Consider the following 24,992-nt stretch of genomic DNA (forward strand, 5'->3'; position numbering starts at 1 on the left):
GTTTTTGAAGGAGGTAGAAAGGTACTCATCATCAGCTAAAATTGTCTTTACCCTTGCAAGTGTTACCAGTGATTTTTAAATTTTAATTCCCTTATAGTGACCCAGACAGCATTCATGAACCACAGTAAACAATATGATGTCAATAGATATTTTACTTTTGTCCAGCAAAATAGGCAACACATATGTTACATAGAAGATATTTATCAATTGATAAACCATTTGATTACAAAATAAGAGCATACATTCTGGCAGAGAGTAATATGTTATGATTTAGCTTGGTCAGAGCTGATAAAGCCATGTTCTACTCACAGGCAGACTCTAAAACAAGTTGAGTTTTATCAGGTTGACTCAGCAATGCTGGAGTACATCATAAAATACTTGAAGGCAGCTATTACAACATATTTTTAATCCCCTGGAAATCTCTTCCCACTCAAAAGGCCACATGTCATCTAGGGACTATTCTATTCCACTGAACATATTCTAGAAACATATATACCTGGTTTACACACCAAAAACTTGACAAGTGTATTTCTCATCAACACAGGGCTAACAACCAGTTAAATGTAAACTAGAAAATTATACCACCAATACAAGACAATTTAATATTTGAAACCAAAAGATACAGTAACAAAGGTCCCTTGTCCCAATTACCATAAACATATGCACTCTCTCTAGAGAGATATTTACAAGGTCACAGGCTAGGGTACAGATGGGCTGGCATAATATTACCATAGGAATCAACTAAAATGGATTTCTCTGCAGGGAATCTTGACGACAGCATAGTTAAAAGCAGCAACTCCTCTATATCCATTTAGTATCAACCATTCTGGTCACATATGAGACCCCTCAGAGTGACAGAAATGCAAGGAATAGGCTTTTCCCCTCCCCAGTGAGAATGCTGAAATAGGGTTTCCTGATATTTCTATAGTCAACAGTATAATATCAAGACAGCCTCAGTAAATGAAATTTCTGCTAGTTTTGGCTAAGGGCTAAAAGGTATGGTCAGTGTCATTCAATATTTGCCTTAGCTTTTCTGAGTTCTGTTTAGTACTTTGTCTTCCTGCAGTTATTTACTGCTGCAGTGATTAAAGGTGGAGTTTACCTCACATAGAGTTTGTGTCTAATAAACAGCTTTATTTGGAGCTTGTTCATCTACAGTTTCTCATTATCATTCCAAGAAAACATCTATTTATAGGGGAAATCAATTTGATGAAAGGATACTGTGTAGTGTGTCCACTTGAAAGGGATCCGGGGTAGTGGGGCCTAGAGCGTGGTTTAACCTTAGTATGCATCAGAATTATCTGTGAGCTTGTTAAAATACAGGTGCTCAAGACCTTCTCTGGCTTATTCAGTCAGGCTCACTTCTGGGATGTGACCTGGCATGTATATATATGTGTGTACATATATATATATATATATATATATATATATATATATATATATGTTTTAATGAGCCACCATATAATTCTGAAATGTACCAGTGTTTGAGTACCAGTAGTCAGTGTGGAAATAAGGGCAACCAGGGATTAGAGCTATTGGTTGGTGTACCTCACTTCCCACATTCATTTACCAAGAAAAGTTTTCTCTGCTCTTTGGGTACCAGGTATATAATGCTTCCGGAGGCCTAAATAGTCTTCCCTATTCATTCCCAGAACCAAGCTTGTTCTCTCCCAGAAGGGAATGAGGATCAAGCCCCAAAGAACGGTACCTTTAAAAAATTCATCACTTGACTTAACTTTTAGCATCAACTTTCAGATGCAAGAGGTATCATCTACTTTGCATCTTTCACAGAAGGAAGAAAACTGGTAATGACAGCCATCAAATTTCATAAAATTGTTTTTCTTTAATTTTTTGTTGAAATACACTTGACATACAATATTATCTTAGTTTCCGTTGTGCTACATAGTGATATGACATTTGCATACATTATAAAATGATCACCATAAGTCTAATAACCATCTGTCCCCATATGAAGTTATTATAATATTACTGATCATATTCCCTATGCTGTATATTATATCCACATGGCTTATTTGTTTTATAATTGGAGGTTTGTACCTTTTAATTACCTTCACCTATTTCACCCACCCCTTCCCTCTGGCAACCACCCATTTGTTCTCGATATCTATGAGTCTGTTTTCATTTTGCTATGTTTCATTTGTTTGTTTTATATTTTAGATTCCACATATACATGAGAGTATACAAATAGCAACATTATTTATTTAGGGAGGGAGCTGCTGAATAATATTTCCTTGTATGTATATATCATATCTTCTTTACCTATCCATTTATTGATGGATACTTAGGTTGCTTCCATATCTTGGCTATTGTGAATAGTGCTACAATGAATATTGGGGTGCGTATATCTGTACAAATTAGTGTTTTTGTTTACTTTGGGTAAATACACAAAAATGAAAGTGCTGGATCATATGGCAGCTCTATTTTTAATTTTTTGTGGAATCTCCATATTGTATTCCATAGTGGCTGCACCAGTTTACATTCTCACCAAAAGTATATGAGGGTTCCCTTTTCTCCACATCCTGAGAACATGTTTGCAGACATAATAACTGAAAACTTCCCTAACTTGGGAAAGGAAGCAGACATTCAAGTCCAGGAGGTGCAGAAAATCCCATACAGAGTTAACCCAAAGAGGAATACACCAAGACACATTGTAATCAAAATGACAAAAATTGAGGATAAAGAGAGAATATTAAAAGCAGCAAGGGAAAAGCAACAAACAACATACAGGAGAATTCCCATAAGGCTATCAGCTGACTTTTCAGAAGAAACTCTGCAGGCCAGAAGGGAGAGGCATGATATATTTAAAGTGATGAAAGGGAAAAACAACCAAGAATACCCAGCGAGGTTCTCATTCAGATATGATGGAGAGAGGAAAAGCTTTACAGACATGCAAAAGCTAAAAGAGTATAAAGCACCACCAAATCAGCTCTACAAGAAATGTTAAAGGAACTTCTCTGCAAAAAAGAAAAGGCCACAACTAGAAACATGAAAATTATGAAATGAGAAAGCTAATCAGCAAAGGCAAACATACATTAAAGGCAGGAAGTCATCCACATGCAAAGCTAGTAGGAAGATTAAAAGACAAAAGTAGTTAAATCATTTATATTCACAATAAGCAGTTGAGGGATACACAAAACAATTAGATGTCAAATATGATATCAATAACAGTAATCATGAAGGGACGAGAGTACAAATGCAGGACTGTGAAAATGCATTTGAAAGTAAGAACAACTTAAAATAATCCCAAATATATATATAGATTGCTGTATAAAAACCTCATGATAACCACAAACCAAAAATATATTACAGACATACACACAAAAAAAGAAAAAGTAATCCAAACATGACACTAAAGACAGTTATCAAATCACAAGAGAAGAAAAGAAGAAGAAAGGAACAGATAATACTTACAAAACAATCCCAAAACAATTAACAAAATGGCAGTAAGAACATACATATCAATAATTACCATAAATGTAAATGGACTAAATGCTCCAATCAAAAGACATAGAGTGACTGAATGAATACCAAAAGAAGACCCATATATATGCTTCCTACAAGAAACTCACTTCAGATCTACAGACACTCACAGACTGAAAGTGAGGGGATGGAAAAAGTATCTGACGCTAATTGAAGTCAAAAGAAAGCCAAGGCAGCAATACTTATATCAGACAAAATAGAATTTAAAGACTGTTGCAAGAGACAAAGCAGGATATTAAATAATAATCAAGTGAACTCTTTTAGCTTTTGCTTGTCTGTAAAACTGTTGCTCCTTCAAATCTGAACGATAACCTTGCCAGTAGAGTATTCTTGGTTGTAGTTTGTTTTTTTGGGTTTTTTCCCTTTTATCACTTTGAATATATCCTGCCACTCCCTTCTGATCTGCAAAGTTTCTGCTGAGAGATCAGCTGATAGACTTCAGGGAGTTGTTTTTAATATGATTTTTCTCTTTTTACTTTTAAGATTTTCTCTTTAATTTTTTGCTCTCTTAATTATAATGTGTCTTGATGTGGACCTCTTTCAGATCACCTTGTTTAGGATTCTCTGTCTTTCCTGAACCTGGATATCTGTTTCCTTCCCCAAGTTAGGGAACTTTTCAGCTATTATTTTTTCAAATAAGTTCTCTGCTCCTTTCTCTATCTCTTCTCCTTCTGGGACTCCTACATTGTGAATGTTAGTATGCTTGATGTCATCCCAAGGGTCTCTTAAACTAGTCTACTTTTTTAAAATTCTTTTTTCTTTTTCTGTTCAGCTTGGGTGATTTCCGCGACTCTGTCTTCCAGATTGCTTATTCATTCCTCTCTACCATCTAATCTGTTGATTTTTTTTTTAAGTGTATTTTTTATTTTAGTTATGGTGTTCTTCAGCTCTATTTGGTTCTTCATATTTTCCAATTCTTTGTTTAAATTCTCACTGTGTTTGTTCATTCTTCCCCCAAATTTGTTGAGCTCTTTATGATCATTACCTTGAGCTCTTCATCAGAAAGATTGCTTATCTCCACTTTGTTTAGTTCTTTTTCTGAGAGTTTTGTCTTTTTCCTTCATTTAGAACATATTCCTCTGTCTCTTTATTTTGCCTCATTCTCTGTGTTTACTTCCACCTATCAGGTCGGTCAATTACATTTTTCCATCTAAGAGATGTGGCCTTATGTGGAAGATGTTCTGTGGGGCCAGCCGCATCTTCCCCTCTGGTCATCAGAGCTATATGCTCTAGGGTTGCCCCCTATATGTGCCTCATGCCCCCTTCAGTTGTGGAGGTGCTGACTACTGTGGGTACACTGGTAGGCAGGGCTGGCCCCAACCCCTGATGGCTGTGAGACCTTGCCTTGTGTGGTGGTTGTGGGCCTGCTGGGTGGGGGAGGGCAGGTACCCACATGGCTACCATCATGGGCCAAGAGGTCACGGGCCCACAGGGCTGGTATTGGCCTGCTGGTACACCAGCTCTCCTGAACGTAAGCCCTAATGGTTTTCAAACCCGGATGCTCTTGGGGCGCGTCTTCCCAGTGCAAGACCCCCAGGATGGGGAGCCCAGTGTGGGGCTCAGACACCTCACTCCTTGGGGAGGACCTCTGTGATTATGGTATTCCTCCCACTTGTGGGTCACCAACCTGGGTTGTGAGTCCTGACTATGCTCTGTCTCCGCCCCTCCTGTCCATCTCGTTGTGGTTCCTTCTTTATGTCTTTAGATGTGGAAAATCTTTACTGGTAGTTTTCAGGTCATTCTCATAGACAGTTGCTCTGTAAGTAGTTGTAATTTTGGTGTATCCGTGGGAAGAGGTGAGTTCAGGGTCTTCCTGCTCTGCCATCTCGGCCACGCCATGTTTCATAAAATTTAAAATTGAGCTCTCTGGCAGTAAGACTTATGACCTTCCAAAATTATAGTTAAATCTTTCTATATTTCTCACAAATTTCTTTTAACAGATTCTACAGCAGAACAGGTGGTAATAGACATTCTGCAACATGAAAGGAACAAATTTCCTCATCTAGCCCTGCAGATTTCTCATTCTTGTAAATAGTCATTTTTGTGATTTCAATCAGATGAGCTACCATGTTTCAGACTGTAGTTTGAAGGAAGCTTAAGATATACTATTTTATAAGGCACAAGAAACCAATTTTTTTCTCTCTCTCTCTGACTATCAGTTGCTTTCTAGTGGTTGATTAATAATGAAAATAGATAACTCCAATCTCTCACCTCTGAAGACACCTAGGATTTGGTTGAAGGAAACAGCTAAAACCCTCCCAACTAGGGCCTCTACCATCTCTGACAGCACTGGCAGGGTAGCTTCAGGAGGTTTATGATAACTTACAAGCTGCAGGCGCAGAAGTGATTGTGGATCTCAGACCTGACAGTTCAGCTCTCTGCGAAAGCAGTGGCTGTAAATGGGTTCTGCTTTATTGTTTCCTTCACTGTATTCTGTGAAAAATATGGCTCCAATCCAGCTGCTTCATTAATATCCTGGATCACAGATGAAATAACAAAGTTCTGCTGGAAATGAGCATAGGATTGAGCCTTTGAGTGCATGCATTTTTGTTTCTAAGCAAAGATTACCACTAGAGATTTACAAGGTATGAAGACAGCATCAAGAAAATTATCCCTAGATAGTTTTGCAAGTGCCTAGGCGTGTAGATTAGGTTTTGTTCTTTGTCTCAGGAGTTCTGCACAGGTTGCCTGTTGTCTCAAACAAAGGAATGAGAGGCATATTTGCATTTTCCAAATTAAAACTCAAGTCAGTAATAGCTTTTGCCTGATACTGGCACAACACGGCTAGTCAGCTATCAAATTCAGTGGGTAGGCATGCCAGGTTAGTAATAGGAACATGAAGCCAAGAGGTAAATTGTTTCCAAGACCTTGAGGCTTCAGGGGAGGGAAGCATGAAGAATTACCATGGTCAGTAACAGCATTCAACAGAGAGTAGCAAAAGTCATTTCAAAGGCTATAGCAATACAAAGTCCAGACTGCACTGCTGTGTCAGATGCCAGAGAATGTAGCTGGACATCAAAGATAAGAGTAAAGGGTCAGGTGGGGAAGATAAGATAGATTTTACCATATGATTTTCTTGCTGTCTCTCTTAGATTTCCTTGGCTAGTTGTGAATGACAAACCTCTTGTTCTGGATGACATCTTAAAGGCACCGTATAATTCTCCAACACTGCTTTAACATGTCACCACAGGGCACAAAGAATAAAACATGGAGTGTGGATTCAGACAGTTACCATTTTTAAGTTTTATTTTTTAAACTGGCTGTTCACTTTGGATATGGCAGATGAATAATTTTTGTTATGCAAAGCTCTGGGGAAGATAGACTCCAGATAAAATTCTACTTTGCTTTAGCCATTATGGAAACTAGTTTATATAAAAATCCCATCATATGGTTGAAAGGTTTTACTATTACTATTTTATTCAAATGTGAAAAGTCAGAGTGATAAAATGGGAATATCATTAGAGTAGGAGTTAGATGACTTGGATTCTAATCTCAGCTAAACAGAGGTGTAAACTTAGGCAAACATTTAACCTTATTATTTTACTTTCTTAAAAAAATTTTTTTGGAGTATAGTTGATTTACAGTGTTGTGTTAGTTTCAGGTGTACAGCAAAGTGAATCAGTTATGCATATACATATATCCACACCTTTTTTTTAAAAAATTCTTTTCCCATATAGGCCATTACAGAGTATTGAGTAGAGTTCCCTGTGCTATTCAGCAGGTTCTTGTTAGTTATCTATTTTATGTACAGTAGTGTGTATATGTCAGTCACAATCATATAACTGTTTTAGACCTTAGCTTCCTCATTTACTAAAAGATGCCAATCATTCATTCATTCATTCATTGCCTAGTAGGCTTTTAGTGAGAAGCAAATGTGCTAATGCACATAAATAACTTCATATTTTTCAAAATCATTATAATAGATGGTAATTTTAAGTTGTTAAGAGCCATAAAAAATTAGGACTGACCCTTATATTATCATTTTATAAATGCTCTTATAACATCTTTTTATAACTAAAGAACCCGTAGTTGCCACTTGGATGGATGATTAAGCAGATACCCCCGCTCTCTAGTAACTCACCTTCTAGTAGGGAGAATAATCATGTGTAGTGTTATCTCTTGATTGCCTTCCCAGCATCCGTTCGTCCATCTCCCTTCCTACCGTGACTCTGAATTTCCCAGCCGAATGGGTTTGAGTAAGATTAATGCCTCCATTAGTTATTATAATTGGCTTAGGTCTATCACTGGTCTAAGGATTGGTTTGGGGGGAAGGGATTTGCTTACCAAATCGAGGCTCATCTAATCAGAGTGAATCTAAGACATTTTGTTTGGAATGCTGGAATGTAGACTCGTCTCTGCTAGGCTTATCCTGTAAGGATGGCGTGCCTGGTACAGCTGCAACCACAAAGACGGAGCCAGGAGCCACTTTGCAACCACCCAAGCAGAAGCAGATCCTAGATATGGATCCTAGTGACATAATTTAGGTTCATGATAAGAACCTTGCCATTCTTCTCATCTCCCTAGAGATTTTGATACAGGAAGTCTGTGGTCTGGGACCCCAAGGCATTTTTAAAAGCTCTCCAGTGATCCTCGTTTGCATCCAGACTTGATTATTAAGTGATGGAACCAAGAGCACACATGTAGCTTTAACTACAGAATGAAGGGTTTTTTTCCGAGCATGCAGTTCTAGAAATCACATTTGTTCACAAGTCTTTGTTTATTTAGAACTAACTTGTCCTTTTGATACACTGTACTTGCACATTTATTTACAATCCGTCTGTTCACTAATTTCATTATTTATCTAGTGCTGATTGTCTGTTTAGTGCTAAGTGTGGCCATGATTAGTGGCCTGATGTGGGAGAAGGAGGGAGGAAGGGGTATGCTCCCTACTTGGTTCTGATAGGTAGAACTAGGTAACTTAGCACGTGGTACTGGAGGACTTCTGTCAGCAGCGTGCGGGACTGGTTGTAAACCACATTTACACACGAAAAAGTGATGGGTATAAATGTAATGGGTGAACTTCTTTTTACATCTTTATGAGGTAAATGAGGCTTTCCAAGTAGAAAGAGGAAGTAGTCACTTCCAATTGGGGGAGGGGTCTGGGAAGACTTTACAAAGGAAGAACTTGCATTAACCTTGAAAAACAGAATTTGGATGGGGAAGGAAAGTCATAAGCAAAGGGTGGGGAAAAGCATGTTTTGGGGACAGTCCATAGACTGGCTAGACCGTTTCAACTGAAGGTATAAATTTAGGAAGAGCCATGTTTATCTTCCCAACGTAGATGCTGTTACACAATTCTACACTTGTTCTTTCATGAAAATGAAGTCTGTAAAATGATTTTTATATGCTGTTGACACCTCATCTGTTCACGTGGGCAATAGACTTGTATCTGAAAGTAGTATAGAGGTAATACAGCAATGTTGGTGCCCTATTAAGTTTGTTGAAAAGGCGTTCTACCTGTCATGTACTGTTAGCTGCTTTGGCCAGCTCTTAAATCAACATTGAAATAAGGAAACCAGGAGACCCAAGGAACAAAGAGTCCTTGCCACAGTGTGTAATCTAAGGGTTTTCCTTAAAAGAAGTGAAGAAATAAATGTGTTGAAAACTTAGGAGGGTCTAAGGAGTGCAAAGTGTTTGCTTTTTTGCATGCTGTTCTTGGACCCAGGCCATTTTCACAGTACCCACTGGTGTTTTTATGTTTTCCCTAATTTATTGGTGATTTTATTTCATGACCTGTAATCCAGGAAATGCCACATAAGAAACCCACTGAGAAAACATTCCTATCATAAATTTTAAATAGACAAAAAATGGTCATCTCTGGGTACTCCAAGTATCCTGGAAATCTTGTTCCAGAGCTGATCACAGAAAATAATGAAACCTTAAGGAGGCATAGGAGAGAACTTTTTCCTTCATCTGATCTGATTACAACTATTATAATGAGGTATAATTCAGATGCATTATAATGCATTCATCACTAACGTAATATGGCTTAACAACTCCTTAGCTGTATCAGGAGCAAGTGCTAGTTCCATAGGACCAGCTAGGATGTCCCAGGTTTCTTCCTTAAATGGAATTTTTGGTTAGCACATTAAGTGCAATGCATCTCTGATATCTTTGATACCTGGTGCTGCTTTGACCTGCTCTGTTCCTGTCCTTTGAGTAGGCCCCACTCAGCATTTCGACTGACATTTGTTCCCATCTGGAGGTTCCTTTTAATTCTGGCTCCTGGTGTAGTGCCTCCTGGTTTCTTATTTAATCCAGCACAGTCTGTGATTTAGCCTCACTCCTAGATTCCAAGTTACCTGCTTTGGTCCCTAATGTGGCTCACCTGTTAAGTTGGGTCTCTTGTCTGTTCCTTTGCTTGGAACTCTGCTTCTACCACAGACCTGGCTGCCTCCTAATGGAATGTCAACTCTAATTTAACCCTTTCAGATGGAGGAAGATTTAATGCCTCTGGTTCTGGCAGATATTCTTTTTCCTTTCATCTAGAATTTATCAACATTACAATTCATGAAGGACATTTCTTTTAAAATAAAACAAAATTTCCTGACATATCTTCCCAGAATATATCAACATAAAGGACCAAAAGCAAGCAACCTTCACACAATCTTAGTATCTTTGTTTCTTTATCACAAGTTATGATTTGGAATTATAGTTGCCACATACTTAAAATGTATTGTGCAGCAAAGTTAAATGGTACTATTACAAAAGTTCATCTATATATTCAAAAATAATTCTTGAACTATCAGGGAATTGTTTAGTTAGTTAAGATGCTCGGTATCAATATTGGTCACCAAGATGGTGATACAGGTTGTTCCTGACTTGACTTCCCTCACAAGAAGAAACACTAACATTTATTCAAGAACAAGACACCATTGAGAGAATTCTAGAACATGGGGGTAGGGCTGAAGCACACGCCTGCACCTCAGAGACCAAGACAGGCTGCGTTAGAAGGTAAGAAAAACAGCTACACATTGGCTGCATTGTCCTCTCCCTTGACAGGCTGGCACTGCACCTTGCTGAAAGGTCTCCTCTGAGCTTCCTTTTCCCCCAGGGGTGAAAGGGAACCCAAGCGGGACGGCCAGACTCCCCCAGCATTGCAGATGAATTTGGCAGAGTCTCTACTCTGATCTCACGCAGTGGGGATTACACAGGAATCTGCACAACCCAGTCTCTGGGGAATCCGACTGTGATAGAGAAGTGGCAAGGGGCCTGCAACAATCGGCACAGGAATCGTGGCAGACCAAGTTCGCACCCGCAGTGTCGAAGTGGTAATCCCGATCAGTGGCTTTGCTCATCTGCAGGACCAAGTCAGGACTGTACTATGACCAAGGAACTCGAGAGGGTGCAGATCTGCCTGATGCACATCCTCAAACGAGAAGTTTTGCCCAGTTTTTCATGCCTAGGCAAGGTGCTGAGTCACCGCCCCACCCACTGTGGAGAGTGCCTGCCAGGCCTGTCTGAGCAGAAGGGCTGGTGACAACCCTTAGAAACAGTGCGGCCCAGCGGCACTTGAGTGGAGAGAGGGGCGGATGGAGCTAATAGTTTGCAAAGCAAAGCTACTGGTCCTGTTCAGCCAAGGAACTTGGGGTGTAGGTCAGCTTAAGACATCAAACAGAGCTCTGCTGGTTCTAGAACTGCTTCTACTGCTTCACCCAGGCAGGAAATCTAATTTGCTGAACACAGCCTTAAACCTGTCCGACCAGGGAAGCAAACCAGAGCACATGGGAAGATATATAGCCCATTCAACAGCCCTACATACAGTGGCACTTAAACAGAGAGCACAGCCCATGGCTTCCCTGGTCAACAGAGCAAAATGAGTGGGCTCACCTGACCAGGGAGTTCAATGCCCACTCAGGGCTGGTTTGGGCCCCCAAACAATGAGCTGCACAGGTCCTGGGTCTTGGTCTGCTCTCCTGTCAGGGCAGAGGAGCTAATTCTACTAATGAATATAGTACTCAGTCCTCACCATCCTGGTAAGCCTGATCCGAGAATTCAGACAATCACAGACCCTATCCTGTAGCCTTACATGGGTAGGGAACGATTGATTTCAAGCAATACTGTAAAGGTATAGTAATCAAAATAGTATGGACTGGCCTAAAAGAACAGTCAAATAGACCATAAAAACAATTGAGAACCCAGAAATAAATCCAACCATATATAGTTAACTCATATTTGACAAGGGAGAATACTCAATGGAGAAAAGATAATCTGTTCAATAAAAGGTGCTGATATAACTGGATATTCACATGTAAGAGAATGAAACTGGACCCATATATTACATCATTCGCAAAAATTAACTCAAAGACTCAAATGTAAGACCTGAAGCCATGAATCTCCTCGTAGAAAACATAAGAATAAAGCAGTTTGACATGGGTCTTGGTAATGATTTTTTGCATATGATACCTAAAGCACAAGCAAAAAAATAAAAAAACTAGTGGGACTACATCAAACTATAAAGCTTCTGCATAGCAAAATAAAACCATCAATCAAGTGAAAAGACATCCTACAGAATGGAAAAAAATATTTGCAAACCATATATCTGATAAGAGATTAATATAAAAAACATATAAAGAACTCACACAATTCAATAGCAAAAATTACATAACCTAATTCAAAAATGGGCAAAGAACCTAAATAGATATTTCTCCAAACAAGATATATGAAAGACAAACAAGTACATTAAAAGATGCTCAATATCACTAGTCATTAGGGAAATACAAATTAAAACCACAATGAGATATTATCTCAAGCCTATTTAAAATGGTCATCATCAAAAAGATAAGAGATAACAAATGTGGGCTTGGATCAGGAGAGAACGGAACTTTCGTGCGGTGTTGGTGGGATTGTAAATTGGTGCAGCCACTATGGAAAACAGTATGGAGGATCCTCAAAGTAATTAAAAATAGAACTACCATATGAACCAGCAATTCTGCTTCTAAGAATGTATTCAAAGGTATCGAAAACACTAACTTGAAAAGATATCTGTATCCTACCCCCCATGTTCATAGCAGCATTATTTACAATAGCCAAGACATGAAAACAACTGAGGAATCCATGGATGGATGAATGGATTAAAAAGTTGTGATATATATGTGTACACACACACACACACACACACACACACGTAATGGAAAATTATTCAGCCATGAAAGATGAGGAAATTCTACAATTTGTGACAACACGGATGGACCTTCAAGGCATTATGCTAAGTGAAATAAATCAGATGGAGAAAGACAAATACTGTATGATCTCACTTATGTGTGGAATCTAAGAAAACAAAGCAAGCAAACAAAAACATCAAACACATAGAAAAGAAGATCAAACTGTGGTTACCAGAGGGGGCGAGTGGGCCAAGGGATAATTGGAGCAAGGTGGTCAAAGGGTACAAAGATAAATAGATAAATATTTATAAGATAAATAGATAAATATTTATAGTGCTATTTATAAGATAAATAGCACTAGGGATGTAATATACAACATGATGACTATAGCTAACACTGCTGTATAATATGTAGGAAATTTGGTAAGACAGTAAATCCTAAGAGCTCTCATCACAAGGAGAACATTTTTTTTTCTTCTTTTTATTGTGTAGGTATGAGAAGATAGAAGTTAGCTAAACCTATTGTAATCATTTCACAATATATGTAAGTCAAACCATCGTGCTGTACACCTTAAACTTATACAGCGATGTATGTTAATTATTTCTCAGTAAAAATGATGCTTTTACTTATATAAAAGATGCTCAGTTGGCTCCCCACTTATATTGCAAGCATCTGTATTTTTATAAATGTAAGTGATTCTTATGTGCAACACAGTGCTTCTCTTGAACGTGTTCATGAATCACCTGGGGACCTTACTGAAATGCAGGCTCTGATTCAGGAGGCCTGACTTAGAGCCTGATTAGGGCCTAAGAGTCTACATTTTTAACAAGTTTCCAGGTGTTGCTAATGCTGCTAATACTTTGGTTAACAAGGCTCTAGACAATGACTTCATCTATATTTTTAGAATCGTAAATAAACAACTTCTAATACACAGTCTATACTCAATATATACTAATTTAAGGAAGGAGTGAAAGAAAAAAAAATCAAATGTTGACAATTTGGGGAGCTTAATGGTGTTTTAATTCATTAAAAAACACAAAGCCTTAGAAAATGAATATAGACATAGGTCATTGTTTAAAATGTGTTCAGTGTTATGACGTTTTAAGAGATACTATGTCATGATTCTGATATATTTAGCTAGAGTCAGCTCTTATGCATTTGAGACCGACTGCATATGAGAGACTGTGCTAAGTAATACAGGGATGACAAATGAATTAAACAGTCGTGTCTGTAAAAAAGTTATTTTGTACTACAGTTCCTGAAAACTAACATTGTTAGGAAATGATACCTAAAGATAATTTGGTTGTCACATCTAGTGGGAGGGTTGATCCAGCTATTGTAGATGCTCAGTCATATCCACTTACTCAGTGTCTCAGACAGTTCTATCTCGAAGCTGGGTGCTTGTTGAGGAAGAAAAGGAAAGGTTCTTATGTAGGATAGGACCATTTAATGGCATAAAATAAGCCATATATTATGTTCAAAAATAATGATAACACTGATGATGGTAATAGTGAATGTAATAAGGATAATAAAAGCTAACATTTAATGAGCACATAGAATACTAAGTACTTAATAAAATTATTTTCTTTAGTCCTCACAACATTCCTATGAAGTAGATACTATAATTTTCCCATTTCATGTATGAGAAACCAAGACTCAGAATGATAACTTGTTCAACGTCACATGGTTTAGCAGGTGACAGAGTCAGGATATGAACCTATGCCGTCTGGATTCTCTGGAGTTCATTCTCTTAACTCTGAACATATACTGCTGTAAGAGAGTCATAAACAAATATGCTGGATATTCCATGGAAAAAGGAGCCATATTTGAGTAAAGGGGTTATTAAGCTTTGAAAGATGGCGAGATTTCAATCGGTGGAATGAGGTGGGATGACAGTCTAGGGAAATGAAATAGCCTGAACAAATGCTCTGAGACTAAAAAGACCATAACTTTGGAGTTTTAATCTTGGGTAAACAAGAAAATGATGGTCCAGCAATAACACTAATATGAAATCAAGAGGAAAATGAAGTTTCTTCAGTTTATCTATCAGTAGATCACACCAATCATTAGAAAATTGGAAGCAATGTTCTTGAATTCCAGAAAAGAAAGTCCAGGCTGAAAATACTGATTTGAGAATTAGCCACACATTTAACAAGACTCTTCTTGAATGTACACTTTGTCTTCAGAGTGGAAATAATTAGACAAGAGATGACAAAATTGCAAATGCTTTCATGTGTCTCATAAGACAAAATGCTTACTTTTGAGGTAATTTTGACCATTTAATATTTTAAATTTTACCCCCAATAAAATAGAATTACATTGAGGAGGATATATATAATTATTAAAATTTAGCAAAAATTACTTCTTTGGTGTACTTATTTAATCAAACCTAATTGGAGTCATTTGTTACTAGAAGGACATGTAATAATTATATAAGATGAATGAGTGTTTTGTTTTTATCCCTTAAGTCCATGATGTATTAATAAACTTAACTAGAATGATGATCAAGAAAGATGATGTGTCTTGTTACACATCGTCAATATGAACCTAGAGCCAGAATGGCAGGGTGGTTAAGAGCCATGGTCTAGGTTCAAATCCTGGTTTGTGAGGTTATCAGTGTCCTCATCTAGAAAGTGGGGGTAATAATAATAGTAGTAGTTACTTTTTAGAAATTTGGGGGAGAATAGTTGAAATAATATATGTAAATTTCTTGGAATACTATACCATAAAATAATTGTAGGATAATGGTGAATATTTGTTATCTATCGAGAAAAATGATAGATATTATTACTGTCAATAACTCCTACAGCAGTATTATTTTATTTATTTTATTTTATTTTTATTAGTTATCTGTTTTAGACATATTAGTGTATATATGTGAATCCCAGTCTCCCAGTTCATCACCCCCCCGACTTTCCCCCCTTGGTGTCCATACGTTTGTTCTCTACATCTGTGTCTCTATTTCAGACTTGCAGACCAGTTCATCTGTACCATTTTTCTAGATTCCACATATATGTGTTAATATACGATATTTGTTTTTCTCTTTCTGACTTACTTCACTCTGTATGACAGTCTCTAGGTCCATCCACGTCTCTACAAATGACCCAATTTCGTTCCTTTTTATGGCTGAGTAATATTCCATTGTATATATGTACCACAACTTCTTTATCCATTGATCTGTCGATGGGCATTTAGGTTGCTTCCATGACCTGGCTACTGTAAATAGTGCTGCAATGAACATTGGAGTACATGTGTTCTTTTGAATTATGTTTTCCTCAGGGTATATGCCCAGTAGTGGGATTGCTGGGTCATATGGTAATTCTATTTTTAGTTTTTTAAGGAACCTCCATACTGTTCTCCATAGTGGCTGTATCAATTTACATTCCCATCAACAGTGCAAGAAGTTTCCCTTTTCTCCACACCCTCTACAGCATTTGTTGTTTGTAAATTTTCTGATGATGCCCATTCTAACCAGTGTGAGATGATACCTCATTGTAGTTTGATTTGCATTTCTCTAATAATTAGTGATGTTGAGCAGCTTTTCATGTGCTTCTTGGCCATCCTTATGTCTTCTTTGGAGAAATGACTATTTAGGTTTCTGCTCATTTTTTAATTGGATTGTTTGTTTTTTTAATATTGAGCTGCATGAGCTGTTTATATATTTTGGAGATTAATCCTTTGTCCATTGATTCGTTTGCAAATATTTTCTCCCATTCTGAGGGCTGTCTTTTCATCTTGTTTATAGTTTCCTTTGCCGTGCAAAAGCTTTTAAGTTACACTAAGTCCCATTTGTTTATTTTTGTTTTTATTTCCATTACTGTAGGAGGTGGGTCAAAAAATACCTTGATGCGATTTATGTCAAAGAGTGTTTTCCTCTAAGAGTTTTATAGTGTCCGGTCTTACATTCAGGTCTTTAATCCATTTTGAGTTTATTTTTGTGCATGGTGTTAGGGAGTGTTCTAATTTCATTCTTTAACATGTAGCTGTCCAGTTTTCCCAGCACCACTTATTGAAGAGACTGTCTTTTCTCCATTATACATCCTTGCCTCCTTCATCATAGTTTAGTTGACCATAGATGCGTGGGTTTATCTCTGGGCTTTCTATCCTGTTCCATTGATCTATGTTTCTGTTTTTGTGCCAGTACCATATTGTCTTGATTACTGTAGCTTTATAATATAGTCTGAAGTCAGGGAGAATGATTCCTCCAGCTCCATTTTTTTCCCTCAAGATTGCTTTTGCCATTAGGGGTCTTTTGTGTCTCCATACAAATTTTAAGATTTTTTGTTCTAGTTCCATAAAAAATGCCATTGGTAATTTGATAGGGATTGCATTGAATCTGTAGATTGCTTTGGGTAGTATAGTCATTTTCACAATATTGATTCTCCAATCCAAGAACATGGTATATCTCTCCATCTGTTTGTGTCATCTTTGATTTCTTTCATCAATGTCTTATAGAGTACCCATCTTTTACCTCCTTAGGTAGGTTTATTCCTAGGTATTTTATTCTTTTTGTTGCAGTGGTGAATGGGATTGTTTCCTTAATTTCTCATTTTGATCTTTCGTTGTTAGTGTATAGGAATGCAAGAGATTTCTGTGCATTAATTTTGTATCCTGCAACTTTACCAAATTCACTGATTAGCTCTAGTAGTTTTCTGGTTGCATCTTTAGGATTTTCTATGTATAGTATCATGTCATCTGCAAACAGTGACAGTTTTACTTCTTCTTTTCCAATTTGGATTCTTTTTATTTCTTTTTCTTTTCTGATTGCTGTGGCTTGCACTTCCAAAACTATGTTGAATAATAGTGGCAAGAGTGGACATCCTTGTCTCGTTCCTGATCTTAGAGGAAATGCTTTCAGTTTTTCACCATTGAGAATGATGTTGGCTGTGGGTTTGTCATATATGGCCTTTATTATGTTGAGGTAGGTTCCCTCCTCTATGCCCACTTTCTGGAGAGTTTTTATCATAAATGGGTGTTGAATTTTGTCAAAAGCTTTTTCTGCATCTATTGAGATGATCATATGGCTTTTATTCCTCAATTTGTTAGTATGGTGTATCACATTGACTGATTTGCATATATTGAAGAATCATTGCAACCCTGGGTTAAATCCCACTTGATCATGGTATGTGATCCTTTTAATGTGTTGTTGGATTCTGTTTGCTAGTATTTTGTTGAGGATTTTTGCACCTATATTCATCGGTAATATTGGTCTGTGATTTTCTTTTTTTGTTGTATCTTTGTCTGCTTTCGGTATCAGGGTGATGGTGGTCTCGTAGAATGAGTTTGGGAGTGTTCCTTCCTCTGCAATTTTTTGGAAGAGTTTGAGAAGGATGGGTGTTAGCTCTTCTCTAAATGTTTGATAGAATTCAGCTATGAAGCCATCTGGTCCTGGACTTTTGTTTGTTGGAAGATTTTAAATCACAGTTTCAATTTCATTACTTATGATTGGTCTGTTCATATTTTCTGTTTCTTCCTGGTTCAGTCTTGGAAGGTTATACCTTTCTAAGAATTTGTCCATTTCTTCCAGGTTGTCCATTTTATTGGCATAGAGTTGCTTTTAGTAGTCTCTTAGGGTGCTTTGTATTTCTGCGGTGTCCATTGTAACTTCTTTTTCATTTCTAATTTTATTGATTTGAGTCCTCTCCCTCTTTTTCTTGATGAGTCTGGCTAAAGGTTTATCAATTTTATTTATCTTCTCAAAGCATCAGCTTTTAGTTTTATTGATCTTTGCTATTGTTTTCTTTGTTTCTATTTCATTTGTTTCTTCTTTGATCGTTATGATTTCTTTCCTTCTACTAACTTTGGGTTTTGTTTGTTCTTATTTCTCTAGTTCCTTTAGGTGTAAGGTTAGATTGTTTACTTGAGATTTTTCTTGTTTCTTGAGGTAGGATTATATTGCTATAAACTTCCCTCCTAGAACTGCTTTTGCTGCCTCCCATAGGTTTTGGATCATCATGTTTTTGTTGTCATTTGTCTTTAGGTATATTTTGACTTCCTCTTTGATTTCTTCAGTGTTCTCTTGGTTATTTAGTACCAACTTGTTTAGCCTCCATGTGTTTGTGTTTTTTACGTTTTTTTCCCATAATTGATTTCTAATCTCGTAGCGTTGTGGTCGGAAAAGATGCTTGATATGATTTCAATTTTCTTAAATTTACCGAGGCTTGATTTGTGACCCAAGATGTGATCTATCCTGGAGAATGTTCCATGTGCACTTGAGAAGAAAGTGTAATCTGCCGTTTTCGGATGGAGTGTCCTATAAATATCAATTAAATCTACCTGGTCTATTGTGTCATTTAAAGCTTGTGTTTCCTTATTAATTTTCTGCCTGGATGATCTGTCCATTGGTGTAAGTGAGCTGTTAAAATCCCCCCACTATTATTGTGTTACTGTCTATTTCCTCTTTTATAGCTGTTAGCATTTGCCTTATGTATTGAGGTGCTCCTATGTTGTGTGCAGATATATTTATCATTGTTATATCTTCTTCTTGGGTTGATCCCTTGATCATTACGTAGTGTCCTTCCCTGTCTCTTGTAACAGTTTTTATTTTAAAGTCTATTTTTTCTGATATGAGTATTGCTACTCCAGCTTTCTTTTGATTTCCATTTGCATGGAATATCTTCTTCCATCCCCTCAGTTTCAGTCTGTATGTGTCTCTAGGTCTGAAGTGGGTCTCTTGTAGACAGCATATATATGGGTCTTGTTTTTGTATCCATTCAGCGAGCCTGTGTCTTTTGGTTGGAGCGTTTAATCCATTCACATTTAAGGTAATTATCGATATGTATGTTCCTATTACTATTTTCTTAATTGTTTTGGGTTTGTTTTTGTAGGTCCTTTTCTTCTCTTGTGTTTCCCACTTAGAGAAGTTCCTTTAGCATTTGTTGTAAAGCTGGTTTGGTGGTGCTGAATTCTCTTAGCTTTTGCTTGTTTGTAAAGCTTTTGATTTCTCCGACAAATCTATATGAGATCCTTGCTGGGTAGAGTAATCCTGGTTGTAGGTTTTTCCATTTCATCACTTTAAATATATCAGGCCACTCCCTTCTGGCTTGTAGAGTTGCTGCTGAGAAATCAGCTGTTAACCTTATGGGAGTTCCTTTTAATGTTATTTGTCGTTTTTCCCTTGTTGCTTTTAATAATTTTTCTTTGTCTTTAATTTTTTGTCAGCTTGATTACTATGTCTCAGCATGTTTCTCTTTGGGTTTATCCTGCCTGGGACTCTCTGTGCTTCCTGGACTTGGGTGGTTATTTCCTTTCCCATGTTAGCAAAGTTTTCAATTATAATCTCTTCAAATATTTCCTCAGGTCTTTCTCTCTCTCTTCTCCTTCTGGGACCCCTATAATGCGAATGTTTGTGTTTTTAACGTTGTCCCAGAAGTCTCTTGGGCTGTCTTCAATTCTTTTCATTCTTTTTTCTTTATTCTGCTCTGCAGCAGTGAATTCCTCCATTCTATCTTCCAGGTCACTTATCTGTTCCTCTGCCTCAGTTATTCTGCTCTTGATTCCTTCTAGAGTATTTTTCATTTCAGTTATTGTATTGTTCATCTCTGTTTGTTTGTTCTTTCATTCTTCTGAGTCTGTCTTTTTAAAACATTTCTTGCATCTTCTCGATCTTTGCCTCCATTCTTATTCCGAGGTCCTGGATCATCTTCACTATCATTATTCTGAATTCTTTTTCTGGAAGGTTGCCTATCTCCACTTCATTTAGTTGTTTTTCTGGGGTTTTATCTTGTTCCTTCATCTGGTACATAGTCCTCTGCCTTTTCTTTTTGTCTATCTTTCTGTGAATGTGGTTTTCGTTCCACAGGCTGCAGGACTGTAGTTGTTTTAGTTTCTGCTGTCTGCCCTCTGGTGGATGAGGCTATCTAAGAGGCTCGTGCAAGCTTCCTGATGGGAGGGCCTGGTACTGAGTAGAGCTGGGTGTTGCTCTGGTGAGCAGAGCTCCGTAAAACTTCAATATGCTTCGGCTTCTCTGGTGGCGCAGTGGTAAAAACTCTGCCTGCCAATGCACGGGACACGGGTTCGAGCACTGGTCCTGGAAGATCCCACATGCCATGGTGCAACTAAGCCCATGTGCTACAACTACTGAGCCTGTGCTCTAGAGCCTGCATGCCACAACTACTGAAGCCCGCATGCCTAGAGCCTATGCTCCGCAGCAAGAGAAGCCACCACGATGAGAAGCCTGCGCACCACAACGAAGAGTAGCCTCTGCTCACCACAGCTAGAGAAAGCCCACGCGCAGCATTGAAGACCCAATGCAGCCAAAAATAAATAAATTAAATAAATAAATGTATGATGCGTGCCCTTTCTTCTCTAGTTCAACACACCAAACACAAAGTAGTTCTCTGAAAGTAGAATCAGAGGACTTTAGAATTAATTTAAAAACAAAACAAAACTTTAATATGCTTGCCTGCTGATGGGTGGGGCTGAGTTCCCCCAACTTGGGGTTGTTTGGCCTGAGGCAACCCAGCACTGGAGCCTACAGCCTCTTTGGTGGGGTTAGCGGACTCTGAGAGGGCTCACGCCAAGAAGCACTTCCCAGAACTTCTGCTGCTGGTGTCCTTGTACTCGTGGTGAGGCAAAGCTGCCCCCTGCCTTTGCAGGAGACCCTCCAACACTAGCAGGTAGGTCTGGTTTAGTCTCCTATGAGGTCATTGCTCCTTCCCCCTGGGTCCTGGTGTGCACACTACTTTGTGTGTGCCCTCCAAGAGTGGAGTCTCTGTTTCCCCCAGTCCTGTCAAAGTCCTGCAATCAAATCCTGCTAACCTTCAAAGTCTGATTATCTGGAAATTCCTCCTCCTGTTGCCGGACCCCCAGGTTGGGAAGCCTGACGTGGGGCTCAGAACCTTCACTCCAGTGGGTGGACTTCTGTGGTATAAGTGTTCTCCAGTTTGTGAGTTGCCCTCCCAGCAGTTATGGGATTTGATTTTATTGTGATTGTGCCCCTCCTACCATCTCATTGCAGCTTCTCCTTTGTCTTTGGATGTAGGGTATCTTTTTTGGTGAGTTCCAGTGTCTTCCTGTTGATCATTGTTCTGCAGTTTGTTGTGATTCCAGTGCTCTCGCAAGAGGGAGTGAGCGCACATCCTTCTACTCCATCTTGAACCAATCTAGCAGCAGTGTTATTTCACACCAGGAATATACCCTGTTAAAACAATCATAAATTATCTGAGAGAGATGGCCATGTCAGTTGCATATGCTTTTTTTGTTTCCTATCTCTCTTCAGTTTTAATCCATTTAATCTTTTCAGTATTGCAAAAGTATCAAAGTTATTTAAAGATGAATAACTAAAAGTTATATCAGAGTAGACATTTCCCCCACAGGTACAGTGCATGTTCATAGTTGAAGTGATAAAACATTTTCTTGGTGTTTTAGTGATACAAAAGGACAAGAGAACATGTGAATCGTAAATTCAGTTCTCTTGTAAGAATTGTGAATATTTTTATTTTTTAAAAAAATTCTGAATAAATTGAATTCTGCTCAAAGTCTGTCATATTCCAACTCTTGGAGAAAAATCAAGAAAAGTTTTGACACTTTTGCATACCTCCTCTCATTATTGTCCATAACTAGCCTTTGTCTCAAACTCCTGAAAAATAGTCTGGATAAAGCTTTAATCATCCAAATACTATTATATTGATGAAATTTAAAAATTTATATTCTTATATTTTGCCTAGAAATAACATTTGTTTCCTAGAATTCAAGAGCTTCTTTTTTACCATTATCTGTTTGCATTCCTTTTCTTTTAGTTATTTCAGAATGCCTTTAATTCCATAATTAAAGGATTATTACTTCAGGTAGGGAGAACAGATCAGAGAGACAAATTTTTTCCCCAAGAAGCTATGGTTCTTAAAGAATTAGGGAGCCACATAAATAAGAAAAAAAAATTATATTCATGAACAAAACAAGGTTTTTCCTGTGAATGTAACCTAAATAGTCATGTTTAAAAGTGTATAGAGGCAAATGTACTACATTTGTTATGAATACAAGTTTTCATGTTCTATTCCATCTATGTGGGTGTTGCTTTGTTTTAGGAATGCAATTTATATTTCTTAAAGTTTAGTAGATTAACTGAAACCTTAAAAAAGAAATTTGAACTATTTGAGGGAAAAAGTAGATTATCCTGTTAATAGATAGGTACAAGATAATTATAGTAGAAGGGCCACAAATTCAAATTCCCCAAGAGGTCAAGAAGTTAGTACAAATGTGTTAAAAGGCCTGATGTAAATAAATGGGGAGCACAGCGCATTGACGGCAGCTTGTATGCCACACCTAAAGGCATTATAGAAACATTTGGAGCCAAGCAAACCGCCTATGGTTTGGCTATATTTTTATTCTCTGTCTTGTAATTTGCTGCCACTTATTTTAGGAGATTTGATTTATGCTAGTTTTAAATACCACTTCTTAGCTTCACTGATCCACATCTGTTTGCCTAAGTTCTATTCCAGAACTAGAATAAAAATTTATATCATTAAGTTATATTAGATATTTGGAAGACAATGATAATTTGAATTAATTCAAGGAACAAATGTTGGGTATAAATTATATGCCATATACAATCTGCTGAGCATGGCATATAGAAACACAACTTATGATAATTCAATAGTAAGCTTCAGGCTGGTCAGAAGAGGAGAGAGTTAATCTATTTTTCCTCTTCTTACTCACCTGAATGGTTTAACCTGGTAACACATATACCTTTGTCACCTCTTTGATTTTCACCTTAACAAATCATGAGTGCAAATTATGTTCGTAGCTTTGAAAACTGTGGGGAGGGGAGCAGTGAGGAGAAGCAGCAGCAAAAAGGAAAAACAAAACACTTTCTTGCTTATGAGGAATTCTCTATATATGAAATACACAATGTGACAAGGGCTGTAATAGACCCACTGGTACCAAGGGGAGGAAATAAGCCTTTAATGGAAGGAGAGTCTCTGGTTGTGTGTTGAATTAGCTCTCTCCACAGAGTGAAGAAGGAAGGGGAAATTCTATATAGAGGCAATAGCAGGCATAAAGGGCTGAGGATGGCCAAAGCAGAGGCTACTTGCAAATGATGTGCCTACCTCCTGCTTCCAAAAATCATGGTCATCAGCAAGATTATGATGCTGCAGAAAATTGGCATTATCCTTAATAGTTCAAACAACATGGTTATTATGTATTAACTCATGAAAAAGAATTAAGTAAATCAATCCCTGAGCAGTGTATAATAAAAGAGCAGGTTCACGGACACTTTCCTTTTTCAATCATTTGCACTAAATGCTTGCATCGCCTTCAGCCTCGTGCCTCAATATCTTATTTATTTTTTTTGCTGAGAACCTCACCAGTGCCTCTGACACCTGTGGCTGAGAAGTATTTTATGAATGTTTTTGATGATGATGATAACCCACTGTAAGGCAGCTTGAGGAAAAAGCAAATTCTTAGATAAAAATTATGTTTGAAATTCAGTACTCATTGACACCCAATAAATACAAATTTGTGGACCATGTAGGACTGTGCTGCAATGGAGCATATTAAGTCATAGCAAGTAACCTTCACCTCAGCCCATTACTTTACTAAGTGTAACATATTAATCACCTCACTCTGGTTGTCTTTTCAGATTCCTCTCCCATTCCCATCACTCCACATCTTATCTGTGACATAAGGAGAGGAATAGTGTGTACTCTATAGGGTCTTGAAAAGGTTAAAAGATAAAGTACAAAAAGCACTTAGTACCATGAACTCATAGGCATTAGAAGGATAAATATTAGTGGTACAGTGGGTAGTGGTGTGGGCTGCCTCACCTAATCTTGAATTCTATCATTGGCTTCCCGGCTGATCTTCTTATACCCGGAATCTGCAATCACGTTCTACCTCTCATTGCTTAACTGTCTGAAATTAGAATGTCTTTCAGAATATCTGTTTGATGCTTGCTTTTTTTCATAATCAGACCAATAAGTACAAGATTCTTTGAACTAATAATAAGGCATTTGTACCTTTTAAGTCACTCTATGCTGTGTTCAGTTAAATCAAATTGTTATGTATCTCTAGCTTTGAGCAAATTTTCTCTCCCTATGATCTCTACTCATTGATCCTAGATCTATCCTCTAGCCACAAAAATAATCTAATTCCATTTTAATGTTTGTATTAAATTTAATTAAAGCTGCTTTTTAAAACCACATCTGATCAAAATTTTCTAGTGATTTCCATCTGCCCAAAGAGCAAATTCCAAATTTCCCTGCCTACCATTGAGAGACCTGTATGACTTAACCTCCACTAACCTGTTTTGCCTTGTCTACTATAAACCCTAGTTTAGTCAACCCAGTCTTCTTGCAGTTCTTCTGTTGTACTTCATTTATTCATACACTTCCACACTTCTGTTCCTCCTTCAATTGGCCCAACTCATTTCTTCCTCTCTTTAGCCTA

This window comes from Balaenoptera acutorostrata, chromosome 14 (genome assembly GCF_949987535.1).
Source record: "Balaenoptera acutorostrata chromosome 14, mBalAcu1.1, whole genome shotgun sequence".
NCBI lineage: Eukaryota > Metazoa > Chordata > Mammalia > Artiodactyla > Balaenopteridae > Balaenoptera > Balaenoptera acutorostrata.